Source organism: Pleurodeles waltl, chromosome 10, assembly GCF_031143425.1.
Source record: "Pleurodeles waltl isolate 20211129_DDA chromosome 10, aPleWal1.hap1.20221129, whole genome shotgun sequence".
Taxonomy (NCBI): domain Eukaryota; kingdom Metazoa; phylum Chordata; class Amphibia; order Caudata; family Salamandridae; genus Pleurodeles; species Pleurodeles waltl.
The window spans coordinates 678376798-678403857 of NC_090449.1; the positions used below are offsets into that span (position 1 = coordinate 678376798).

General features: G+C 41.9%; 1 protein-coding gene across 5 annotated transcripts in view; it reads right to left on the minus strand.

The window, feature by feature from the left end:
* LARP4B (La ribonucleoprotein 4B) overlaps nt 1-21765 on the minus strand; it is an 857205-nt gene extending 835440 nt beyond the window's left edge. Inside the window, exons 1-3 of one of the 5 annotated variants that reach the window (XM_069211184.1) lie at nt 21429-21566; nt 20318-20345; nt 19361-19430 (exon numbers count right to left, since the gene is read on the minus strand). The gene's annotated coding sequence lies outside the window, so the exon portion shown is untranslated. Of the gene's footprint in view, nt 1-19360; nt 19431-20317; nt 20346-21041; nt 21062-21428 lie in introns of those variants that run through there. The other 4 variants (XM_069211183.1, XM_069211187.1, XM_069211185.1 and 1 more) reach the window with 4 other exon arrangements.
* Nucleotides 21766-27060: the final 5295 nt, after the last annotated feature.

The window sequence follows — 27060 nt, forward strand, 5'->3', positions numbered from 1 at the left end:
AGGTCTATGTTTCAGAGGAAGGTGTTGGCTAATTTTGGGGATTCAATACATTCAAAAATTTGATTCGGGAATCCATATTTTTAATATATGTTTTGATCACAAACCTTTGAAGAACGAGTTTATGAAAAAAGGACAGTATTCGATTTCATCAAGAATAAGGAGATGGGTTATAGACCAACAAAAATACAGTTTGAGCAGCATATACACTTGGTGTTAGGAATATATCAGCTAACTGTTTATCTAGATTAGTGAGCAAATCTAAGCAGGGAAATATGAATAATGATGATGTTGAAGATGGAGTTAGTGTATGTGAAGTATGTCTGGGACAATGAAAGAAGATTTGTTGAAAGAGGAGCTGGAGAAGGATTTTGTCCTGGTGGAGGTGATGAACACATTTCAACAATACAAAAGTTATGAGCGAAACAAACCTTGGTCTACTTTTAGAGATGAGCTATCCATAGAGAGGCATTTTATTAAGAGGAACCAGACCTATTCCTCTGGTTGGGCTACATGAGACGTTATTTGTGCAGGCTCATATGGGTAAACTAGGCACTGCAAAGACTAATGAGAGGCTACAAGCCAATTTTTTGCTGTCTGGAATGGAGATGGAGATATATGTCACAGACTGTCTGGAATGCATGAACAGTGACACAATTCTAACACTGAAGAAATTGCCCATGGTTTGTAGGGATCTTCCTGATCTCTGGGAGGAGATGGTCATTGACATAGTTGGACCAGTCAGAGAGGAACATCAAACACCTTATCTTATTGTATTGATTTATTTGTATTCAAGATGGTTGGAAGTTTCATGTATGCATAATACAACGTCTGCTAGGATCATCAAATTTTTGGAAGAGGAATTTAAGAGAGAGGGTTTAAAAAAAAAAAAAAAAAGCTGTGCTACAAGATGATCATCCTCACTTTACTTGAAAGAAATCGAAAAGCATTTTAAGTCTTGTAGTATCTCACAAGAACAGTTCTATTTATCTAACAAACTATTGGGGCTCTAGACAGAATGAATAAAACTTTGAAGGTGTGTATTCAGTTGGCAAGGATTTTTGTTTTGTTAAAAGAAGTCTCTTTCATGCAGTGTGCCTTGCATTATTAGGTTTCAACATCAAAGCTATTGGATGTGGACTTAAAGGGTGGAACACTGATGAAGAGGACAGTTGCTGTGTCTTTTAGGACCAACGCATGTCTGTAAACTTGAGCTTATTGTTAAACCCTCTTATTTTCTGGAATATGCTTACTAACATCACAAAGGTCATAAAGACTTTTGGAAGGGAAAAATCCCACCCCCCCCCCCCCCCCCCACAAAAAAAACAAACTGTCCAACTGATGCCCCACAAGCCTTGGCGCCCACCTTGCCCCATTTGTTTTGGTTCTGTAGGGAACACTGCTTGTCTGGAATGCAGTTTTAGTGTTGTTGGTAATAACTGCTGGGTTGTGGAATGCCTTCAGTTTTCAGACAAGGTTGAAATCCCCCAGATCATTTGAGGCCAGCAGACCAGGATCTTTGCTTTGTCTGCTTTTTTAAGGCAAAACACCTTCAGGTTATCTAACAAAGCCCTGTCAGGTGTGAGGATGTGGACAGAGTTTTTAGAGACAGGGAGAGATGGTCACTCAGTGTCAGACATTGATAAATTCAGCCAAGGAGGAGGACTTTACCTTTGGGAAGGACTGTTAATAGATAGGACTTGAGGCGAAGTGGCTTCACCGAGCACTAGTTGTGTGGGAGGTGTAAATATGACCAATATGTGAGGGGTGGCACACCATAAGCATAGCACAGACAGTATGATAACCAGTCTAGCATGGTGGGGGGCACATTACCACAGTGCACCCAGGTGAGTCTGCTGTTTCCGTGGCAGTACTGGCTTACACTGTACGGCAAAGTAGCCTGGCATCTCTCATAGCTTCTAACACTTAACTTTAGCTTCCATATTAAAAGTGTGAAATGTACATGGAGGTTTTTTTTGTACTGACTTCTACTGACCAGGTCAGATTCAACAGCCAGTGGAATCAATATCTAGAACAATTACATATGCTACACAACAGCACTCCAATGACTACTTTGGGGCTTACGATTATGGGCTTTCCTATATTTATTTATAGGAGCACACAACTAACCTGAAGATATATCCTGGCGCTACACAGCGTAAACTAAACTCATTTTACACCAAAATTAAATAAAGCCAGAGAGGGAATAACCTATTTCCATGGATTATGAACAGACGGGAGATGAGGAGTAGAGCTTAAACAAAGAGTAAGGGCATTTCAGTGAAAGGTAGTCGAAGGAGTAAAGAAGATGACACCTATGTGAGATCTCTTTATTCGCTTCCAGTGAATGATGGCCATGCTGGCAGATCCAAGAACTCTCTGGCTTATGGAAAGAAACTTTACCATTTAGAGCTGCTCGCCCAGTATCATGACCAGCTCAGTGCTTGGGAGTAGCTGAAGATGGCTCTTTTATGGGCTGGTAGCCAAAGAAGACAATTTAGGCTTGCTGAGAACAAATAACTAGCAGGGAACTTACAGATCAATTGAGCTGCCAAGTTATGAATCAACACAGGACATTGCCATAATTGAATCTATTCCTAATGAATGCTTGCAGAACAGCCTAACCTCACTGAAATATCCTACGGAGAATCCCTAGAAGACCAAAACTGCTCCCACACACCATTAACCTGGTCCTGCACAGAAAAAGTCACTGATCAGAAGACTCAGATTGTTAACGACTCTTTTAGGCCTAGGAGCAGGGTCTAACAATGTAGGCCAATAAAAATCATTTGAGACACTATGTGCCTTTCCAAAGAGCAAGATCTTAGTTTTCTCTGCTTGAGTTTCAAACGTTGATACCGCATCAAAAACTGCCACCTCTGAAAGACTGCTCACTAGATTTCCTCTAGTCTTTGCTTTCCTCTTATTGATGGAAATGAGCTGGATATCATCATAAGAAGTGATTTCAAACTCCCAGACTCTAATAAAACCTGCCAGTGGTTTCACAATTTAAATAAGATGGGACTTAAGGAGGAGCCTTGAGAAACACCACAGTTCACCACTGGCTTGGATCTGAATGATCTGTACAGGCATACTTGTTGCTCATAAGAGAACAAAACCATTGCAAGGTAGTAGAATGCAAGCTGGTTTCATTCAGTCATTGTAACAGCAGTTGTTGGTAGGTTATCAAACATAGAAGACCGGCCCTTTAGGATGAAGGAAGATTTGCCCTCATCAACAAGGAGCCTAATGTTGCCAACACAACAGCAAGGTATATTCAGTGCCGTTTAGAGCCCTAAAGACAGTCTGGGAGGGATCTAACAGATTAATGCTTTGCAGATCATGGGTAAACTGGCTGTTAACAAGTTTTTCCGAAACTTCGTCAAATAGGGAAGGAGAGAAATATGATAATTCACCAGATTGGAAGTATCAGCACCTACTTTCTTCAACAATGGCAAAACTAAGGTATGCTTCCAAAGCAAAAGATAATCAGTGTCCGTTAAAGATTTATTCAAGAGTACTGTTAAATTAGAGACTAAAGCTAGGAGCAAGGCGAAAATAAAAGTGAGGGCAAGGATCTTATGGAAAATGCAACTTCACCTTTAGCATAACTTCCTTTACCATACCATTGGTTAGCTAATGGAATGAGCCCCAGTCAGATGAAGAAGGAGTAAATGTGAGGTCTTCGTATCATCCTTCATGAACTCAAGCCATTTGTAATTTTACTCAGGTCGGTGGGTTATGTGATTTGGTGCCCCCTCCAGAGCACTGCATAGAGATTTTAAATTTTATTAATGCCATAAAAGCAAGGGTTTTAAATACAGACAGAATTTGGGATGCACTCTAGTAGGATTTATGAAAATGATCAACACATTAAAAATTTCACTATTTTGCGACTTCAATTATTTTGAAAGGAAAGCCCTAACCAATTTACACAAATTACCACAGCTGAACTCAGGATGTATTTTCAGAAGCATATATGTCTTCCTTGGTTCACCTATGGGTTTAACAAACACTTTTTATTTTTCCTACACACTGTAAGCAAGTAGAAACTAAATGGTGATGCTGCCATGGATCGTCCTTGATTTTGCCAATATAGCATGTCTTATCTACTGCATTTTCCAAGAAATTGTCACCTTACTGGGATCTGAGTAGACGTAGAGTAGAAATGGCCAAGTTGAAGTTACTGCCCGACAAAGAGGAAATTGGGACTCCAAATTTCCAGCCATACTACTTAGTGGCCAGCGGTATGCCCAGCGGGAGACCATAGGTGAAACCAGCTATACACAAAGTCAAATTTTAGAGGGTGCGATTCAAACACTGCTGCTTGTACACACACACACACAAACAAACAAGAAGAGACTTACCAATGCTGGTTAGAACAGCGATGGAATTCCTAAAGCTCAGTATCAGTAACATGAAACCGGCACTAGCATATGCACCACCAATCCTCTTGAAAGGAATGCCAATAACAAATGGCTACATAAGATACTGAGACATGAACAGCTGGAGAGCAGTGGGGTTTGACACAATAGGGGACCTATCCCGAAGGGAAATTGATGTGCCTCCAAACACTAATGGATGAGCGGGACCTCCTTAGGGGGCAATTTATGCACTATGGAAGGGTAATATATGCCCTGAAACGACAGTAGAATATAGACAATGTCCGCAGATACAATACTACAGACACTGTGCATGATGGGCAGAGGCCAGAAAATTATCACTTAGCTTATAAATTACTGTTTGAAAAGACAGGAGTATCTCTTCACCTACTACAAAAATAAATGGAAGAGCATAGTGGGACACACTTTCTGAGACAAGGAATGGCAAATAGCACTGAAATATCCAAAGAAAGTGTCCTGGAACACGAGATTAAGAAACAAAGTTTATTGTTTTACACAGCGTTAACCATTACACACAGACAGAATAAGACACATCTATTCAACAGCACCGTTGGCTTCGCCTAGATGTGGACAGGATACCAACAACTTCAACAAATGCTCTAGAGTAGTACCACACTCCAAACATTGGCATACAGTGCTGGACAAGACAGACCACGTCAGTAGGAACGTACATGAAAAGTATAAGGGAATGCTTACTCAGGATATAGACAAAATTCACCAAAGTAAAGTAGCAACAAAACTAGCTGACATTGAAGTATTTTTGGCCAAATGTGCCATCACAAGGCAATAAAAGAAATATGGGCCCCTTGGTCTAGTCAGTGAGGAACAAGATAATTTATACAGGGCGGGCCAACAGCAGGGCACTCAGAAGGGAAGAAAGGAGGGGACTTTGCGGGGGGTGAAATTGCAAGATTTTGGAAGAAATAAATACATTTACAACAGCTGGATGTAATGTAATTGATAATCAGCAATACGGAAAGCACGTACTGTGGGTTGTTTAAAGATACATGTAACCTGTAATAAATTTCAAAATGCCAGTAAAATGCTTAAAAAACAAAAAACAAAAAAAGTAGAAACTTTAACAAAAATTACCATCACTTTTTCACTCACTCAGAAAGCTCAGTAGAGGATTATATTTCTTAAAGTAAGAACACTTTGTTGCATAGCACTTTTTCCCCCAGGATGGAAAAAAAATTAAATGAAATATGAGAAACTGGTGACAACGCTTACACCAATAACTTCTTTTTCGGAAAGCAAATGTTATGCTTTTTATATTGATGTAATTTATCACCACAGCTCTGGAACTGTCCTAGTTTATCAAGAAGACGCAATGTCGAGAGCAATCAATTAATTTAAAGTAGAATATATATTATAGGGACAAATGTAACAAAAGTACAAGACTATACAAAAACTGCAAAACTTTCCATGACCTATCTTGTATCAACCGTAGTTTTGTTCAAGCACAGAATCTCTACTTTGTCTCCACTAACATTCTTTTATTACTGGGCACTACAAGATTCAAAACTTAGACTACTGCCTTCACGATCCGAACAGCTGATAAAAAAAGCTTTAACTGCAAATAATACTGCAAGTGTTTGACCCATCAATAATAAAATAAAAGTTGGATGGCATAGTCTAAGACCATAATAGGTCATGTAAATTTACGTTGAATTTAAAAAAAAAAAAAAAAAAAAAAGTTGAAAAAGAATAGAATACAATATTTTAATAATAACTGAATATAGTAAAAATAACAAGCAGCAATATACAAAGATGCCTATATCAGAGAAAATCTTAACCTTGATAGAACATATCTGGTCTATCCATCTCAGTGAAATTATCCACTATGTACTTTATCCTAGGTTATACATTAGGCAGATACATGTATAGTTGAGGCCTGGGTAAATTATGTGATGCCAAACTAATCAGATCTTCTACGAACTACTGACCTTTCCTGATTATAGTAAAATAGTGAGGGAGACTTCACACATACCCTGAACCCTTTTTAGAGGGTGCAGCCTATGTCTTACACATTATGAGCATAGTACCTACTTCTTACAACTTCTTGGCTGGCAAATTTGAAAACGCGTTGTATCAAAATGCCCCAACTAAGAACTAGTTGTTTAAAGGTTTTAACAATTATTTAAAACTGTAGAACAGCAATGACTAACTGTTTAACCACTCGGGTGCCTTGGACAAGTTGGGCTCGGCCACGGTTGCCGGGTGCTGAGGGCGAGCCCAGCTCGTCCTGCACCCGGCCCATAGGGGTGAGCACTAGCGCTCCCCCCGGGCCTCCCACACACCCCTCCCCCCACTCAGGGATGGAAGGAGAATCGCTTCCCCTTCCACCCCGACCCCACCACCTCAGTGACGTCTGATGACGTCAGCAAGCGATTGCATGCTGACCTCATCAGAGGTCACCCCCATCACGCTGAAAGCATGCTTCCAGAGGGACGCGGACAAGAAACGCTAAGCATTTCTCTTCCGCTCGGGAGGAGGGAGCAGGCAGAGACATCAAAAGAAAGGAAAGGCTTTTCCTTTCTTTTGATCTCATTCAGAGTATTTCTGCAGCCCGATCGCGATACAATAGGGATGCAGAAATGCCCACTAGACACCAGGGATTTTTTTATTTATGTAATAAGGGGAGCGGCCACATGGGCAAGAGCCTCTCCCCAAAAGGGCAAATAATTATTAGGCCTTTTCTGCCCCCCACCCCCCACTCCCTGGGGGCAAAATCCACTTAACTTAATTGTTTTTTTGTTTTGTGTCATAAGAGGAGCGAGTTATTGTTAGTGTTATTGCCCTTGTCTTTCTCTACATTTTTTCCTTCCAAATGTAAGACAGTGTGTAAAAAATACGTCTATTTGAGAAATGCCCTGTAATTCGCATGCTAGTATGGGCACCCCGGAATTAAGAGATGTGCAAATAACCACTGGTTCTCAATACCTTATCTTGTGCCCATTTTGGAAAAACAAAGGTTTCCTTGATACCCATTTTTCAGTCTTTGGATTTCACCAAATGAATTGCTGTATACAATGAAAACTCATTGCAATGTGCAGCTCATTTATTGGTTCTGGGCACCTAGGGTTCTTGATTAACCTACCAGACCTATATATCCCCGCAACCAGAAGAGTCCACCAGACGTAACGGTATATTGCTTTAAAAAATCTGACATCGCAGGAAAACGTTACAGAGTAAAATGTGGAGAAAAATGGCTGGGTTTTTTTCACCTGAATTTCATTTTTTTTATTTATTTCAGCTGTTTTTTTCTGTAGGAAAACCTTGTAGGATCTACACAAATTACACCTTGCTGAATTCAGAATTTTGTCTACTTTTCAGAAATGTTTAGCTTTCTGGGATCCAGCATTGGTTTCAATTATGATAATTGTTATGGTCCTACATCACAAAGAGGGGTAAATGCGCTGTTGGAATACAACATTCAGAACCCCAAAAAGTAACAGAGGCCAAAATTCTACAATATTACCAGGATTTCTGTATAAAATGCAATCTTCATTGTATAAATACGAAAGGATAAACACCCAGTACTATTCTATCGTTAAGCAAGGTTTAAAGATCAGAATGAACCCAGGCAACATGACTAGGCATGTGAATATTGCAGTTTACATAATTTAACATTGTTCCCTAATTAACATAAAGAATGTTTAAATAAAAAATGATAAAGCATCTTTATTTAGGTTCTTCTTTAAAGAACGTTCTTGGGTGAATATCTCTACAAATGGAGTTGTTGAGCTACAAAAAAATTAAGAAAATTAAACAATCCCACATAATCTAGCATCATCCCTACATCCTATCACCCCCACACCTGCAAACCATCTGTGCGAATACAGCTGAAAAGGTCATTTTAAAGAATATTCCGCCTATGGCCCGAGATTCCATGTTCCATTACAGGGGCACAATTTTTCTGCCTCATATTCCAATATTAAAATTGGTTCTATGGGAAGAATAGGACAGCTCAGAAGCTTCATCATTCTGCAGATGCATGCAAGATAGATTTTCAGCCACAATTGCCCCAACAGCTTTCAGGTGACTTGAACATTGATTCCAGTCTTTGAGAGATAGCATTTGGCAAGACTAAACAAAATATACTCCAAGGGGGGGCAGACTTCACTCAGTTATTTTTTCTCTGTTTCCTCAACTTTCCTCTAGATTTAATTACAGTTTGCAATTGTCAGTTAAGGGTTTAATCAAGTGGAGGATGAATTTCTTATAAAAAAGCAAATATTTCCCGACACATAGCAATCCTAAGAAATGCCAGTGTTTGACGAAATATCACCACAAACTAGAACTTTGTTTACTGATGTTTAAAGATTGTGATCCTATTTCATGTCCTGGATCATCACACAAAAGGGATCCATTATCAATAATAGCCCTAAAACATAGCTTTTTGTGAACTAGTATTAAAGTAGGCAGAAGGCCAAGACCACTATAACTGCAACATATTACAGCTTCAGGATATCCTACAATATGCAGCCTGCAATCCCAGTCGTGACCAGTCCTTCATTTTATATTTTGAACTAGGAGATTACCACTCGCCAGGAATAAAACAAAATGTCAACACTTTCCTGGAACCAGTGAATGGAAGGAAAACAAGTTCACAGAAGAGATTGACCTCTATTTTCTTCCCCTGAAACTTCAGGTACCGGCTACTAGGTATGCATTTATGACCATATTTTTTTAATAATACTATGCACGTTCACTGCAGAACAGCAATTCAACTTTTGAACCACTAAAATAACCATCATTGTTTGCAACATGTTTGCAATAAATCCCTACCTGTATATTGGTAGATTTATTTTTACTGTACACACACTGCACCGATTTGAAGCACAATCTTTATTATAAATGAGAAGAAGGCAGACAATTTAATAACAAACGGAGAGATCATCACATTGTATCAGAATGGGGAAAAAAAAATCCTGTCACCTACCATAAAAGCCCTTTTGAAGTTCTAGGACAGGATGAATCAGAGAGCAGGACTTATGAAATAATTAACTGGGGTGACTTGAAACGTCTAATAATGTACAGTAAGGTTACTTAATATAATTATATAGTGACTTTTCAACTATTCACTTCTCAATCTTGTTTTAAATTTTTGAATGCTGAGAAACAATTACAAGAAAGCAAATTCTTCCTCTAGAGTATCCCATTCCCAAGCTTTTAAAGCAGTGTATACTGCAATTCCAGTAACAGTATAAATATGCCTAGTTTATAAATCTCAGTCAGTTGTCGAGTGCTGTCAGTTTTGACAGGCTTGCCATTTCACACCATTCTTTCAACATATAGAGGCACAGTGGCTGTCAATTAATAGCAGCAAAATTACCTTTATCTCCTAAAGGTTATACCCAAAGCCATTCCATTTTTACCAAGTCCCTCATTTTAATGTGTTAGATTATTAACATTGGGGCTTTCTTTTGTTTTATCAATGTTCGTGTTGTCATTAAGTCAAATTTTCCATCCACTTTACTCACCCATAGAAGGTTTCATTTCTCACACCCATGACTATTGTCTCTCTTCATGCACTTACACAGTTTACTGTACTTCCTTCCAAAAACAGTTCAGATTGGAAGCTGCCTACCAGATTCCACCTAGGAAACTTTGGCTACAAATTAACAAACAAGGTTCTCATTGCCTTTTCAAAGTTTACTCAAGACTCCTAACTTAGCTTTTGAAACTCATGATGAGGTTCTAATTTTAGGAGAACATATATTTATCTTCCTTAGGATAGATAGAGAAATTAGGCAGGTAGGTGGACTAAATTAGTCAGATGAAGTGATCAGGATTATTACAGCAACACACACAAGGGAAATTATTCAGAAAACAGATCCCAAACAAATGTATCTGTGGACTCAAGGGTATGTGAAGGTTTGTATTAGCTCTGACAAAACCCAACTATGGATCTAATCTTTTTAAAACTACACCTCTGTGCCAGCACAAAGGTTAATGAAAGACTCATATTCTGTGTAATTAAGTTTAAGGAAACAGCACCTAGTATAGCTTCCAGTCATCCATCTTCAAGAAGTGTGATCAATTTAGCAGATTGGAACTCAAAAGGAAGACATGTTACCCTTTGGAAATGTTACATTTTCTGGTGTCAAGTCTTATATCTCGTACCAATTACACATTTGAAACATTATTATAATGGAGAAAAAAGTTTCAATGTACACCTTGGTTCAAGAGGCAATTTACACTAATTCGTTGTTTAAGTGCAAGGATTGTCTGTATTCTGTAAACTACAAAGTTGCTGTGTAGACTGCATATCTACATTTGTATGTATCTACACACACCAAAAGGGCTTCATGCCATTTCATTAATGGTTTTATTTATTTTTCTTTCTACCACACTAACTTTTGCTTCCCAGAAGAAACTAATTCAAATGAGCAGCGTCCTTGCTAGTCCTAAATACCCATTTTCCCAATACCATACCTATGCAGGTAGCTAATTTATTTATTATCTCAATTTCCTATAAAAAAAATAAAATAAAAAAAACACAACACTGATACAATAAATACATACCTATACCAAGCAGTCTACTTTTAGCACTATTTATTTTCCAGGTGGATGCGCTTTCACATCTAATTACTAAAAGGTAAACACTTTGTTAGGTGACCAACGTATTTTGGTATAGTCCCCCTAAAACAAACTAGAATTGCATGTGCTGTTGTTTTTATACCTTCTGTATTTAAAAAAAAAAAAAAAAAAAAAACACACACGCTCAGGTATTTCCCATGGAGGCCCAGCAGCTCAAAGCATAGACAAAAAACAAAATAAATTTAAAAGTTTCCTGCTCCAATGTTGCTCTGGTGCACTGCAACACTTAAATGGGGTTGAGCTCAATTAACTGTGCTAGGGGCGAAGAGATTTGCAGCCTGGGCAAATACCCAGTTGGGGTGGACTGGGAAGTGCTACTATCTGATCTACACTCATACAGTGAAGGTTTATTTGCCTAGCATCCCAACGCCCACTAGTAGTAATGTACTAAATCCATTTTATCTTATTGGATGATAGGCTCCCGTGGATACAGAGTTCTCACCTCTCAAACGGATAAATGCCACTGGGCTGATAATGCATGGTAACATGGTTTTATTCCTGAACAGCACTCCACAATAATTAGATCACCTAGTGAAACCCATGTGGGTCTTCTGCAGGGACCTCCTGGAAATCCACTGATATGCCATGGCAAGGACGTACAAGAATGATATATTTATCATATTTAGCAATTGAACAGTGTCTCCACGTTTAACTGTTAGAAACGGTTTGGGGTAGTTTTGTTTTTTTGCCTGCTATGTTCCAAATTGAACTGATTGATCCGAAACTCCTACCGATATTGTACTTTTGTCACACATGACGTCACTGATGTTTCCTGCTCCAAATAATACAAAACAGACAGTGCTGACTCCCAGGGGCGTTTTCCATAGTCGGCCAAACTGGCAGGAAAAAAAAAAGTTTAAAAACCATAAAAATGATTTTTCATCTTTATGTGCATATTCAAAATCTAGTATGGTTGTTGCTACATCATGTATTCCGTTGACCTTTCAATGTCCAAAAGGCAGCTGGTAGTTTTTATTTCTTGTTTAAACAAAATCTGCTGTGCAGCCTTGGACATTTTGTGAAAGTCATTTGAAGACGGCAATCCGCGTTTAGTCAGGAGATCTTTAATAAAATGTTCAGCAAGCAGTGCTTGTGTACGAGCTCTTTCTTGATATAGGATTTTAACGTGCTGTCATCCGCTTTGTGACAATCTATGAAATAACTGATGCAGTTATTAGTCAGTGCATGAAGAAGCGCGATTCTAAACTCAAGCCGTAACTGAATTGCCAGTGTTGCATTCCTTCAGTTAAATAATATCCTGAAGCCATTTAAAAAAAAAATGTAAAAAGCCCAGCATACTGTGCATTAATAAGGTCTAGGACTAAGTATTGGCAGCCTTTAATGTTAGTCCCATTGTCCCACCTCCATATTTTAATGAAAATCTTTTTAATCGATTACAGAAACTTTGTGGCTCAAGTAGGACAGACAAGAATTTCAGCTTAATTTGTTATTATTAATAATATGTCACCTAAGTATGTATAGTTTGGCACATGCTCGATTTTGTTAGGGCCTATGGAGCAGATATATTTGGGATTTTGACATCTAAATGACATACCCTTTGCGTTGCTGATATTAATTTGCATGTTGTCAATATTGAAGATGTGCATCCTGGTCTGTACTTGCAGGCCTAACTATGTGATGGAAAGAATAGCTAAAGATGGAAAGAAAATAAACTGGACTTTCATGTTAGCCAATTTCGGTGAATCACCCCTATCTTATTGTACAACAAATGAAAGGTCTGAAATATGTAAGCTGAATAGGAGTGGGGGTAGGATGCAATCTTGTTTTAATCTGTTATGTATATATACCATATACTTGGCACATTTGTGAATATGCAAAGGGGTAATGTCCTTTCAATCCAACTATGCCAGGTTACCATAGGAAATATTGGGTTCTGCCACTCGAATATCACTGAATTTCTATTCTACACTGAAACAGTAGGAGGCAGTGATTAAATGGCCTACTTTTACCTTAAAGGAATTAACCTTGCTAAGTAGAAGTGAAAACAGACAATTTTGACAGAGTTAGCTAAGTGGTTGCCTTTAAGGTCTCATACCAATGAATTTGAAGACCATGGACAAATGAAATCTGATCTTGGTAATTATTAGAAATAATATTAGCTAACTTGAAGTATCTCCTTTCAACAAATACAATCCAAATTCACAGTTTTACTACTTCCAGTAAATATAGCTGGGAACAAGTAGTATGCCTCTCACCTTTAAACTCCAGCAGCTTTGAAGTGCCAGCCTTGTCTGTAGTCTCTGAATCATCTTCCAAAGAACCCACCACATGGGTCTTAGTGTTCAGCTACCCCAGTGCCAAGCTCAGTTTAAAGTTGCATGGTTAAAATGTGGAATTCATTCCCGTTTAGCCTCTTCTAAGAAAACCGGGCTTTTTGCATATGTGCCCCAACTTTTTGCCCCCATTTGGGCTTCTAGATGCTCTTTTTACACCTCCGACAGTACAAGCTAAACTACTAACCAGGTTCCAATGCCTGTGCTCCTCCCTAATTGGCATGCACATTAACTCCCTTATTAGTCCCTAGTATAGGGGTACCCAGGGCATGGGTGTTAAAGGGGTCACCATGGCCTGAAGCACTGGTTGCTCCATCCCGAGTGAACCAAGCAAACTACTGATGACTCGTGCAAACTGCTTGAATTTGGCTGTGCCCTCACTATGTGTGGCACAGTCCAATACACTCCCTTTCAAATATTTCAGACACCCCTAAGGAGGGCCTCTTCAGCCCAGAAGGCAGGGTGCATTATCCTTAAGGTGTAGCTAAGTAAACACAAGCTTATATGTCTCTATAGTGTCTTTACCAATAAAGTACAGTACAAGTGATCGCCGGTCCATAGGATAACATAGGACTTGCACTTGAGCAGACCCGGCTCGCTAGCTCCATTATGGTATAGCCTAGATATGTTGAGTTTGGTGTCAAACAATGTGCCTTCTCTCCCCTGACACAAATCTGGTGTTGAGGGACGGCTGGCATGTAACCAGTTGGCACCTTAGAGGTTATCCACCTGGTTGTCCTACCTTCTTTGTACTCTGGCTATTCATCCGGCACTTTCCTGTGTCTGCTGCCATCAAGACAGGATTATGACCAACTGCCAGGTAGTGTGTGCACTCCTAGGAGCAAGAGAAAGGCTGAGGCAGGACGGAGGTCACACCTCCTATTCCCCCCCCCCCCCCCACCCCTCCAGGCTAGTGAATGAGCACTTTAGGGCAGTGAGCGTCAAAGTATACACTGCCCCTGATATGCATCTGTACTGTCCCCCAGAGGAGGACACAGCCTTTTCCCTGCCTCAGGCACGTCTGCTTATGGACCACCACTGTACAAGTCGAAACGCAGCAGCATTTGGGAGTCTGAGAGAGAGTGGGTGAGACATTCTTGTTGAACACCAAATTAAGGTGACAAGATCTTGCAATGCAAGAAGCAAAAACAGCCACTGGAACTTGGACTCCTTCTCTGAGCAGTTCTACTCCTCTGAGCTATCAGAGTGGGACACAAAATGAACGCTTACTAACCTGACAGGTAGGTGTGTGATTTTTTCTCTGGACAATACTACCCTAAAAAGCTGTGAGCATATAGGTCTACTTTTTTGTTCTTTGTAAACCTTGTGTATAAGTAACTTAGTATTGTGTATGTAATGTTTCATTCCAAGTTGCTTCTCCTACTGTGACCGTTCTCTCACAATCACTGATGCATAAACTATTTATGGTTGTTTTTGTGTACAAGAAAATTTAAAGCAAAGAATACAATGAGTTAAAAAAACTGTTTAAATTATTTTTAGCACACAGCATTGGTTGACTGTTTTGCGTAGAGAGAATCTTGTTAATTATCTTGCTCTTTGTAGTTTACAGTTCATTTTGATCCCTTCCCTAGACTTTATTAGAGCAAACCTCCATTCCCTTTTTTGAGACACCCCTAAGGTAAGCAGCCCAGTCTGTGCACTAAATGTTGATTTCTGCCATGTTCGGAGTGGCAGAAAAGGGGCTACTGGGTAGTAAAAGGTGACCCACCCCAATGGATGTAGTCACCTGATGGGCCAATTAGCTGCAGGAGCTAGCTGCCCACTGGTCTCCACATCTCTAACTCTAGGATTTAAGGGACACCTCCCCTCCTCATCCCCCTGACACCAGAACCTCAGATCTGAACAACTGCCTTCCAGAAGGGACCAAGGGGAGACCCATGTGCCAACAACAGGACTTTACCCACTGCAACAAAGCAAAGGAGGGATATTCTGTTCCTCTGGCAACAGACTCGGAACTCTATTATTGTCCTCCTCTTTGGCTGAAACTTAGCACTCCCAACCATAGACCCCCTGTGGCGCAGGAAGCACCCTCACTCTCCATTGAACTAGAGGCACTAGTTCCCTGGAAACTGCAGGTAAAAACGCCTGCAGGATCTGAAGATTCACCAGCCTTTTGGTACCTCCGTAGGAGGGTCCAAATCTAGGCAGTCGAATGTCTTCTGGGAGTTCTAGTCTCACCTACCACGAAGTTTGAGGCCGCTATGTCACTCCACCAGACCAAATCCCAAAGCTCTTCGTTGTGCTTACCGCTTCCGAGGCATGTTGCTCAGCAATCCAGTAACCGATCCCCACAACAGACTCTGCATCTAAGGGGACACCCTGAAACCTGCATCAGACTTCAACAACTCAGCCCTGACTGTATTTTTTGCATCTTGTTTCTTGCAGCATCATGTAAGAGGTAAAATCAGCACCAGGGTGGCTCCAGTTAAGCACCAAGGACAGCCAGTACACCTCTTCTCCCTGACTCCAAGGGCTAGGTAAAACTGAACTGACGGTCGTGGCCTAGTCTAAGTGGCAGATTGTCACTAGTGGTTTTTCTCATTGATCACTGGGTTATGATTTCCCTGTACATTTTTGCATTGATTTAATATTGCTTCTAAAATCTATAACTCCAGTTGTACTGATGTTATTCTGTTCATTTTGGTGTCTAAATTAAGGTCTATTTTTATAAGTTAGCATCAGATTTCTTTCGAGTCATGTCAATTACTCATCGTCCATGTTGATGCTCTGAAATGCTTGACATTTTCCTCTAGTAAACCTGGCAGCTACTTGCCACACTATCACGACTGAGCTAAGGATTTATCATTGTGAATCCAAAAATCATCTTTGGGGTATTGCGAAAGTATTACATGATGAGGACTAACCCCCACACCACGTTATACTTCACTTTCCTACACCCCTGTTGTATTCTCTGAGGAGCAAAAGTCTTATCTTTTCAACCCCAAACCTGCTATGGTCTGGCATTTCTAAACCACATCACACCACACTAATTACAAGTTATATTTCACATTTTCAGTTTACAAGTTCCCTTTGGATAATTCTTCTAAAACCTTCAATTATGCCACAACCTCCTAAAAAACACTGCCTTGACTACAAGCCTGCTCTCAAACGTTGACATTTACTGCTGGGGATAACAAAGACAAAAATAGGGCCAACTGTTCAATAGTTTACCAAACAGAAGAAATAAGGAATTTAAGTAAACACTGAAGAGGTAAAAAAAAAAAAATAATAATAAATAAAGGTAAAGGACATTTGAAACTAAAACATCTGCATAAGATAGTTTCATTTAGTACAATGTGAGATTAAAGATACAGTATATTTCACTGTGCAAACTACTGTCTAGGATGCAGCTGGAGTGATGTCTTTCAGGGGATTCATTTTCAACATTTCAGGATCTAAATGCAGACAAACGACGGACATGTGGATTAGTTTTAGGTTTTTCAACTCTATCCTCCATGTTATACATACTGTTTGGGTATCGAGAATCGGGCCCAAACCACCCCCTCCCCATACCCTCAGTTACGTACATGGCTCTGCAAGGGATAATGAGATTGGTCGGTTTGGGTGGGGCGGTAATTCAAATATACAAAGCATTAGTGGACATGACACACAAGGTCTCCTTCTGCATCCACTAATATAGATGACCCTCTGACATACCTCACTACTGTCTCATTGCAATCCACATAAAAAAACCTTAAGTTCAGTTCTCCAGAGGTATAGGATACCTCTGCAGATAAGCAGTAGGCCCGTTTGACAGCTGTGCTCTCAAAAGCCAAACCTAAACAAGCATTGGCTTTGCAAATGGCTTTAAACTATGCTGTAGAGCAGTGATACTCAAAGTACGGCCCGGGGGCTGCATGCGGCCCTCTTGACCTTTATATGAGGCCCCCTGATCAACAGCAGCATCCTGCAGCTGTCCACTCGACTCGGCACGTACATAAGAAAAATAATAAACAGGCAAGTATTTCTTTAAAGGTTGATTGAAGTTAAAGAAAGGAAGTAACTAGGTCGTCCTGCACTACTAACTATAAGAACACCTTCATTTTAACAGTCATCTTGCAGTAAAAGTGTACAAATATAATAAGGTCTCTTCAAAATTCAGAGGGTGTATTTCATTAACATGCATAATCATTTCACTTTAGTACATCATATTACATCAGTGCATTGAGAAGTATTTTTTAAAGTGATAGTTTTGAAACATGAATTTATAAACAATCCTTCTTCTCCACACACTGACAACATTGCCAATAGTGAACTAAGAGGCAGGTCAGTTGTTATTTGCACTCATAGGGTGGCCTGGGTTCCTATTACACACGAACAACACCCACCTTACTGCCACCCCCCCCCCCCCTCCAAGACTGCCACTTTACTGGCATCAATGCAGCCCTCGTCGCATCACAGACTAAACTTTGCGGCCCTTGAAACAATGTTTGTGAGTACCAATGCTGTAGAGCATTGTAGCTGCTATGCAGCACGTTGAAAAGTTTAATAAAAAAAAAAGAGTGTTATCGGCAATACAATTTCCCAGAACATAAATGACAACAATGATGATGATTTAGGGTACAACTCGAACTGTTACACCAGTGCATTGCAAACCAAACAATGACTGATAAATTTAAAGATCCATATAAACAGAAAAGATGAAACAACCGCAAATCACAGACCAGAAACTTTAAAGAGTATCTGGTAGTAAAAGCTACTATCATCCAAGACCATCATAAAGCTGTTCAAAGACATTTCAGAAACATGTTTTTCAATTAAAGGATTATGAAAACAACAGCATTGGGCAAGGATCAACAAGTATTGTTTAAAAGACAGGATAACACAAGGTAAGTTCCTTCTAAGACTGGTTGTCAGTCACACATCACATTAGCTGTGGTGCAAATGATGCACACTGTACATTCGATTTTAATTGAAGAGCAGACCTTCAAGCAACAAGATCAATGGAAAGAAGTGCTGTCAGCACACCACACACGAGAAATGTTACTAGGTGTTATCTATAGCTCTTAAGAACGGTGAAAGAGCTGTATGAAGGGCTAAGTTAAAAAAATGCATTCCAATCAATGTCATTGTATTGCACTATGAGAGTTTTGTAGCAGGTGCATAAACCGAGTGAGCAATCTCACAGGCTACTGTTAACAGTGCTTTGATACTACTCATTTGCGTACTAGAACAATATGCCTAATAAAAATAAGCAGTGCCTGACATTAACATCCATACCGGCCGAGAAATTGGGGCAAGAATAAATAGACGTGCAACACACCCACACACTTCCACTGAGGTGCAAAACAAATCAGCATCTTCGACCCCTCCCTCTGCGCACACACAGTGAACATATTGCAAGTTGAACCATTCATGAATCACACGTTATGTGCCAGAGCCCACAGAAGTACATGCCTCATTCCAGCTGGATCCATGGTCCTCTTATTGCAACTGTGGTGGTACCCAAAAAAAAATATATATATATATGGCTAGAGCCACAGAACAAGCACAAAAGTTCGTAAAAACAAGCCCACAATAAGCCCAGCACAGGAAAAGAAACCTGAAACAATCCCATCCACAAACGACATTATTATGACACTAAAGGCAATGTTGACATGTCTATTCTTTCCAGCTACATTAGAATTGTCTTCGTGTATTTATTATCATTATTAGTATTATGATGATTATGCCCAGTATTGAGGACATAGAGGGGGCAGAATAAACCATCTTCGGCAATGTCACATTTCATCAAAACAAGGTTGCTTTTCAAATTAGGAGTCAGAGGATGTGGCGTAATATACAGAGCTGCCGACTTTTGTACTGGGGAACCGGGTTGAAGTCTCGGCGTAGGCTCTTCCATCAAATTTATAAAAAAAAAAAAAAAAAAAAAAAAAAAAAAAAAAAACACACACACACACACACACACACACACACACAACACATGCTGGTCAGCAAGGCTGAATTCTCTTGGTGAACGAAGCCGTGCGTGCTGATGTCATAAAAGCTGCGGGGGGGGGATACAAAAGCACTAAAATGTAAAAATGTGTCCCTGCTCACCTAGTCCTTAATGCCACCAGCATAGCTTGTTTCTGTGTTTCACTGCCCAAGTACACAAAACACCACAATCCTAAAAACAAGCAAGAGGAAAAATAAAAAAAAAAAAAAAGTGCGCTGCAACGAGCATAAATAGTAGGGCTCTACTACACCCCCACAACATATAAACAAATATGGGGGGGAAGAAAACGTTCTGTGACCAAGACAGACAACAAGACCACCATCATGCTCATAGCTATGTTAAAAGCAATCTACATTACTGAGACAAATAACTATCTGGAAAATATATTTAATGCTTCAGTTGAAGCAGACCCCATGTGGACTCTGATCTGGACAAATGGGATAAGAGCTACATCATAACTAGTTACTATTGAAAAGGCCTCTTCATATGGATGATACTAAACATATACTTTACATTTAAGAGTTTGAGGAGGGGGCACATTGATGTATTTTTCTTCAATAACCATAACACGGCTAGCTTTAGTTTGAGTTTCAGCGTTTGTATTAAAAAAAATATATATATATCAGAGATTAACATGCACGTAACATTACAGTGATGCAAACAGTACAAAAAATGCAGACCATCTCTTAAGAGCGAGTTTGAAAATGATAAGCGAGAGAATCAATAAAAACGCATTGTGTATAGCTTTCAATTTAGATGGCGATGCTGTGGAACGATATCAACAAGAGTGCAAGTATGCACAAATCTACACAAACCGTGCAGCCAACATTCCCGTTAGAGTTTACACCGGATGCCCATCAATTAACAAGTATGATACTGAAAGACCGAATGAACTGCAGGAAAATGCAAACAGTGCATTCATGCTTAAAAAATAACAATACTAGTATAAGTGCAGATGCTTCGAAAAAGAAGAAGAGAAGAACATTATGTGCATATTTTATATACGCTTCATATTTTTTTGGGATATTGCGAAACTCTAAACAGATATTATTACTCACATGATGATGATGATGATGCACCCCGACCCTTTAAAAAAAAAAAAAAACACACACAATAACCAAACAGTACAGTGGTTCACTGCTTACCAAATGGAGCCAATTACTTCCACACAAAAGGCCTAAACTGGCTCTTGTTTCCGTGCCTCAAAGTCATAGCATGGCTGTCTTGTCCAGAAAAGGAGAGACACTAGGCACCCGCACACATTTTACGGTAACGTCTGTTCTGCACAGTAAAACTAGAAAGAAAACCTTTTAACAACTATTGAGAATGTGCGAAAATAAATCGTACAAAACAAGAAAAAAAAAAACACGTAAAGCAATCTTGAGTCTTCCCAAAAATTAGGACGGGTGGCTGGACAGTGAGTTTCGGATGGGAAAACGGAGTCATGGTGGAAGTACAAATTAAGCGGTGACAGCATTACAAAGAAGCGCAATGTAATCGATGCGGAGAGGAACTGCCTTAGCACTGTATAGGTCTCCTCCCATGAGCCCCGATTCGACAGTTTCCTGAACCTTTTACATACCTTTTAGGCTTTACTGACTCTGCGCTTCTGTTGACAAAATACCACTAGTCATCGTTCAGACCACCTTTTTTCCTGGTGCCTAAACGGCACAAACTTGTTACAAATAAAGCATTCTTATTAATGCGCTACAGCACAATCCACTCCTCCAATAGCTGATCCTGAAACCATTACAAGCTTCTGATCCTAGGTACGGTGGATACCTCGACTCTTGGGCGCGGGTCTCACTCCGTTTGGGTCCACCGAATGTCCCGTACCTCCATAACACACCTGCTTTTTCACTGGCCTTGTTGAAGAATCTAACTTCGAGCTCTGGGCAGACAAGCGTACTCTTAAATGGATAAACAACAATGTGAACGTTAAGATTCCTCATCCACTGAGCTGTTAAAGTTCCTATGCCAAATAGAACGCAAGTAAATGAAAGTGAAACCAACGAAGGCCCAAAGAACCGATTCGCTGCCCACCAGGCCTGGATGATAAAACCCCCTTCTAAACGTAAAGGGAAGCAGAACCTGCGCCGCAGCATCATACAATCTCCACTGCAAAGAACAACCCAGCTTCTACAAAGCCCGCACTAGGCGCCCTCTCACCTCTCTTGAGGCAACCGTCCACGGGCCTTCTCTGCCGCGGTACTGGGCGCCGTCCCTGCTAACAGCCGCGGGGAAAAGGATGGAACTGGCCTCTTTCGAATGGCGCCGCGAACAACGCAACGGACGCGGGGAGCAGAGCAGGAAAAACTGAACAGGGAGCAGGCGAGCATATAGCAGTCAAGCGGAGTGTTTGAACGGCTTGACGTGACACTAAGCGCTGCCCTACTGAACAGATGTCACCCGCGTACTGCCACCCCAGTAGCCGCTCACTACCACCACTCGGCTATCCGGCCCCAGGATAACACACACACACACTCTCTCAAACTTCCTGCAGTCTACCGGAAGTCCCGCCCCCCAACTCTGCCTGCCATTGGCCGTCGTCAAGGGCCCCGAGACGCTGCGCGTGCCAGGCGAGATCAGTTAATTGGCTGAAAGGTTGGTGATGCTGGGGTCGTGACGTTACTTGCGAGGGGGAGACAGTTTGGTGTGTGTGCTACACGGACGGCCTTAGGTCCGGGAAGTTGAGAATAGCTGATAGACTACTGGTTTGCTGGCAAGTCTAGGTGGCGACCACACTGTGGGAGGGTACTGGGTGAAGGACTAAGTGTCACACTGACCATCCGTGCAAGTTGCATGATCTCAACTCATACATCTAGCGGGGTAAAGGGTAGCAGAACACTGAAGCAGGCCGCCACGCCCTCACCCAATGGGTGGTAGCAACGGCTGTGACGATGCTTTCCGCTGTGCGCTCATCTGACCGCTTGCAGTGCTAGACGTCAGCTGGGATTCTCCCGGATTTCCCTTTCTAGCCACGCCTCTTTGAACCTTTGAGACCGAAGCGCTGCATCCTGCAGGCTCCGGAATATTTGGGTGCTTTATGTGCCTGTTGAACTTTACCTTGAAGTTTTTAGTTGTGGGCCTACGTGCCAATCAGATGCTCTGCACCTTCACTAGCCTTTTCATTCGATTTATTATGTGTGCTATTTAGGATTCTTTTAGCGGCCTGAGACGTGATGAATTCTATGTCAGGACAAGAGGCTCCGATTATGCTTCTCAATTCTTTACTACTTTAAAATAGCAGCCAATGAAAAAAACAGTAACTTTAAAGAGGCTTTGAACCCCGCCTCCCATAACCACCAATTCCATGTCCGGACCGGAGTCTCTGATTATGCTTCTCTTTCCTTGCTTTTTAATATTCAGCAGCCAATAGGAAAAGGTTATACAACAAAAACTACAAATCCCATGAACCCCAAGGTACACAACTACATACATAGAGACGAGCCCTATAAAACCCTCATGACTCAGTGTCTCTTCCTCTTTCTTTGCTGCTGCGCAGCCAGTTAAGTTGTTTTTTGCCATTACGCGATTGATTCTTGAGATTGGATGCCTATTTTAGAGTGTAATACTTAATTTTATAACGCGCGACGTACTGCCGAAGGGCGGCTTGCCGCCCGCAGTACCCTGTGGAGTGGGACGCGCAGTCCCGTTTCTATTTCTGGCCCTTGCGGAGGGCGCGCGAGCCGACTGGCGCTTTCCTTTCATTCAAGGATTTTGTCGATCGACTCGCGCGCTTTCTGTTGAGCAGAGAGTGCCCGGATTTCACCCTCAGGGCTTGTAAACCTCGCCCACTACAAAGATAAGGCATTTTATGCCATAGCCCAGTGCTCCCCCTGAACGCCCTGTCAGGAAGTATCTGCAGGGTTGTAAAATCAGAAATACAGGTGTTTCCAACTAGAGCTTGATGCAGGTGCTCCCTCCACATTTAAACATTGAAACTTTTAAGCATCTTGTTGATCTCACCTGCATTGGGGTCAGATTAGTATATATATACCCTGATATTTATATATATATATACAGTGTTAAGCTCCCCCTTTACACCAGTACTTTGTGGCCTTTTCACTTTAATATACCATGTACGAAGAAGAAATTGAGGGTGATGAAAACTACTTTTATGAAGATTCCCACCCAGGTTCCTTCGAACAAGATCTGGCCCAGGCTCTGGATGCAGGCGTGCGCCAGACAGTAAATGATGCCCTAGCCAAGGCAATCACCCCTCTAAAACACCACCTTTTAGGGTTTTCACAACAGCAGGGCTGACTTCCCCCCAAAGAAAGCATGTTAGAGGGACAGTCCAACCCTCCCGCCAAATCCATTCACGCCGAGGCATTCGAGAAGTTAACGTCATCATTAATGACTGAGCACCCGTATAGCATGTCAACTGACCCTCCCTCAGACCCTTCTGAGGACTCGGAGGGTAGCTCATCCCACAGCCCACCGATAGAGGATTCACAGCCTCGTAAACGCAAGGCTAAATCCCACCACACTTCCGTGGCTAAACAACCCAAACTATTAACATTCGAACCGGGGGAAATCATTCACCCCAGATCCTCTGCTTGGATTCCTCCCGCAGAGGTCTCCGATTATGTAAAAAACCACCTGCGCCAAGAATTTGATAAGGAAGTAAGAGCTCGCCTTCGTTCTGAATGCCCTAGACCGGACCTCCCAGACAAAATATCAGAGACTCCAGAAATAGACCCATCCATGATTACTTACCTCAAGAAGTATACTAAAGACCCTAAAAAAGGAATCAACAGGGCCTGGAAATCCTGCCAAGATAAGCTTCTGGATTTAACAGGCCCTTTGACCAAGATCCTGGAACTCCCTTACCAAGCGAAGGAATCCAATGTCCCGATAGATTCGGATACTCTCATTGGTTGGTCTCAAAGAGCAATCTGCATACTAGGCAATACCAACTAAGCCATTTCCAATGAACGCCGCAGATCCATCCTGATGAAAATGGACCCCAAATTAGCCGATCTGGCATCTTCAGAAACAGGCCCAGTGGCCCAGGGTCTGTTATTTGGAGCCCCCTTCTTAAAAGAACTCTCCAAATTCGTTGCCACCTTTTCCAGTCTGGATAAAGCTCAGGGCCCTATTAGAAAGGCTCTTCGCCCTCTTTTTTCCCGGGTCGGACGCTTCAGAGGGCGTTCGTTCGGCCGGAGACTTCACAACCCCCCTGGGGATGGCTTCCAGGGCTATCAAGGCAGAGGTGGTTACCAAGATCAGCCCTCCACCTTCTACCCCTCAAGAAGGTCCTTCCGCGGCCGCTTCCGCAGAGGAAGATTCAGAGGGGCAGCTTCCGCCATTCAAGACTCCTCCTCTACAGGTGAGAATCATTCCTTGGGAGGAAGTTCCTTTGGGGGGGGGGCACTCGCCTTTTTCATCACAATTGGCTAAAGATATCAAACGATCCTTGGATACTCGAGACCATTCTCGGTTTCAAGATAGAATTTTTTCAATCCCCTATTCAGGTTCTCCCCTCAAACACAATGTATTTTTCCCTCTCAGATCGATCTTTTTTTCACAAAGAAATTATGTCTCTCCTGTCAAAGGAGGCGATAGAAGAATCAATCCTACACCCCAGGGGTTTTGTAAGCCCCATCTTCTTGGTAGACAAAAAGGGAGGCGGATCAAGATTGGTCCTCAATCTGAAAGAATTCAACCAATGGATCCTCTACCGACATTTCAAAATGGAGGGGATCCATTTACTTCGAGACATTCTTCGTACAGGAGATTGGATGGTCCGCTTGGACCTCAAAGATGCTTATTTGTCCGTCCCCATCTTCCCCCCTCACAGACGTTTTCTGCAATTCCGCTGGGAGGGGAGGATATTCGAATTCAAAGTCCTTCCCTTCGGCCTCTCGTCGGCTCTGTGGTGCTTCACGAAGTTGATGAGACCGGTGGTGGAATATCTGAGAGCCAGGGGTGTTCGTCTGATCATCTACCTGGACGACATTATAATCATGTCCCAATGTCCCCAGACGCTCATGTTTCATCTGGAATGGGCGATTTCTCTCCTTCAGGATCTGGGTTTTGTGATCAATGTCCAGAAATCCATTCTGTCTCCGTCCCAATCAATAGAATTCCTAGGGTTCCTGGTGGATTCTCCCTCTGCTCAACTGATTCTCCCACAAGTGAAAGTAAAGAGGATCAAGGAAGAATTGAGACTTCCATTGTCCAAGACGACTGTATCATTGAGATTCCTAGCCCATATAGTGGGACTGCTAGCGTCTTCTATCCAGGCGATTTTTCCGGGTCCTCTGCATTACAGAGCCCTCCAATGTCTAAAGAGCCTTCACTTGAACAAAGGTCTATCCTACTCCCAATTAGTTCCTTTATCAGAGGAAGCGAGACTCGAGATCTCTTGGTGGTTAAACCACATGGAGGCATGGAACGGCAGAGCCATTTTTCCTTGTTCTCCAGATCTGACCATAGAGGCGGATGCCAGCCGTTGGGGTTGGGGTGCTCGCTGCGGTCCCCTCTCCACCGGGGGTCGTTGGTCTCAGGAAGAACTTTCAATGCATATCAACTGTCTGGAACTCTTAGCGGGTTCTTTTGCCATCTGCAGTTTTTCTGCAGGCAGAGCGAAATGTTGCATCCTTCTTCGGATGGACAACGTATCAGCGGTGCAATATGTGAACAAATTGGGGGGAACCCGATCCCAGATCCTGATGGAGATCGCGAAAGATTTTTGGCACTTCTGTCTCCAGAACCAGATTTCGGTGACAGCAGAGTACCTTCCGGGTCAACGGAATGTTATAGCGGATTGGCACTCCCGCCATTTGAGGGATGCCAGCGATTGGAGATTACATCCTCGAGTCTTCAAGACGATTATGCGGATGTGGGGTCCTTGTTCAATAGACCTATTTGCCTCCCGACTGAACACACAACTTCCGTCTTATTTCAGTTGGCGCCCAGATCCGGGAGCGAGAGCGACAGACGCGTTTCTCCAGGATTGGTCCTCCTCTCTAAATTATGCCTTTCCCCCCTTTGTGATAATACCCACGGCCTTGGCACATCTTCGGAGACAAGAGGCGGAAATGGTGTTGATTGTTCCCTTTTGGAGAGCACAACCTTGGTTTCCCATCATCATGGAACTGACTTGTGCTCCCCCCTCCTCTTACCGTGGTCTTGGGACCTTCTTCTAGATCCAGGGAGATCGCCCCATCCCTTGATCTTATCGGGCCAACTGTCTCTCCTGGCCTGGCGTCTTTCAGGCAAAATTGGAACCTCCCAGGCCTTTCGAGCGAAGCTCAGGAATTCATCAACCAGGCCTGGGCCCCCAACACTCACAAACGCTATACCTCAGCCTGGCGACGTTGGTGTACTTGGTGTTCTTCACGGGGTGCAGATCCCCTTACTGCCGATTGCACCATGATCTTGAATTTTTTGGCGTCCTTAGCTGCCTCAGGTATGGCATATAACTCGATCAACAATTTTCGTTCTGCCATTTCGGCTGGACATGTGTTTGTCGAAGGTAGACCTATTGGTCATTTTTTGGCGTCCTTAGCTGCCTCAGGTATGGCATATAACTCGATCAACAATTTTCGTTCGGCCATTTCGGCTGGACATGTGTTTGTCGAAGGTAGACCTATTGGTCAGTTGCCTATGGTTTGTAAATTGATTCGAGGTATCAGGATGTTGAATCCTCCTCGCCCCAAATATTCTCATCTTTGGGATGTTAACGTTGTTCTACAGTTTTTAGACTCCTGGCCCTCCAATAAGTATCTCTCCAGAAAACAGCTGTCTGCAAAACTTACCTTTTTACTCTGTCTGGTATCATGTAAACGAG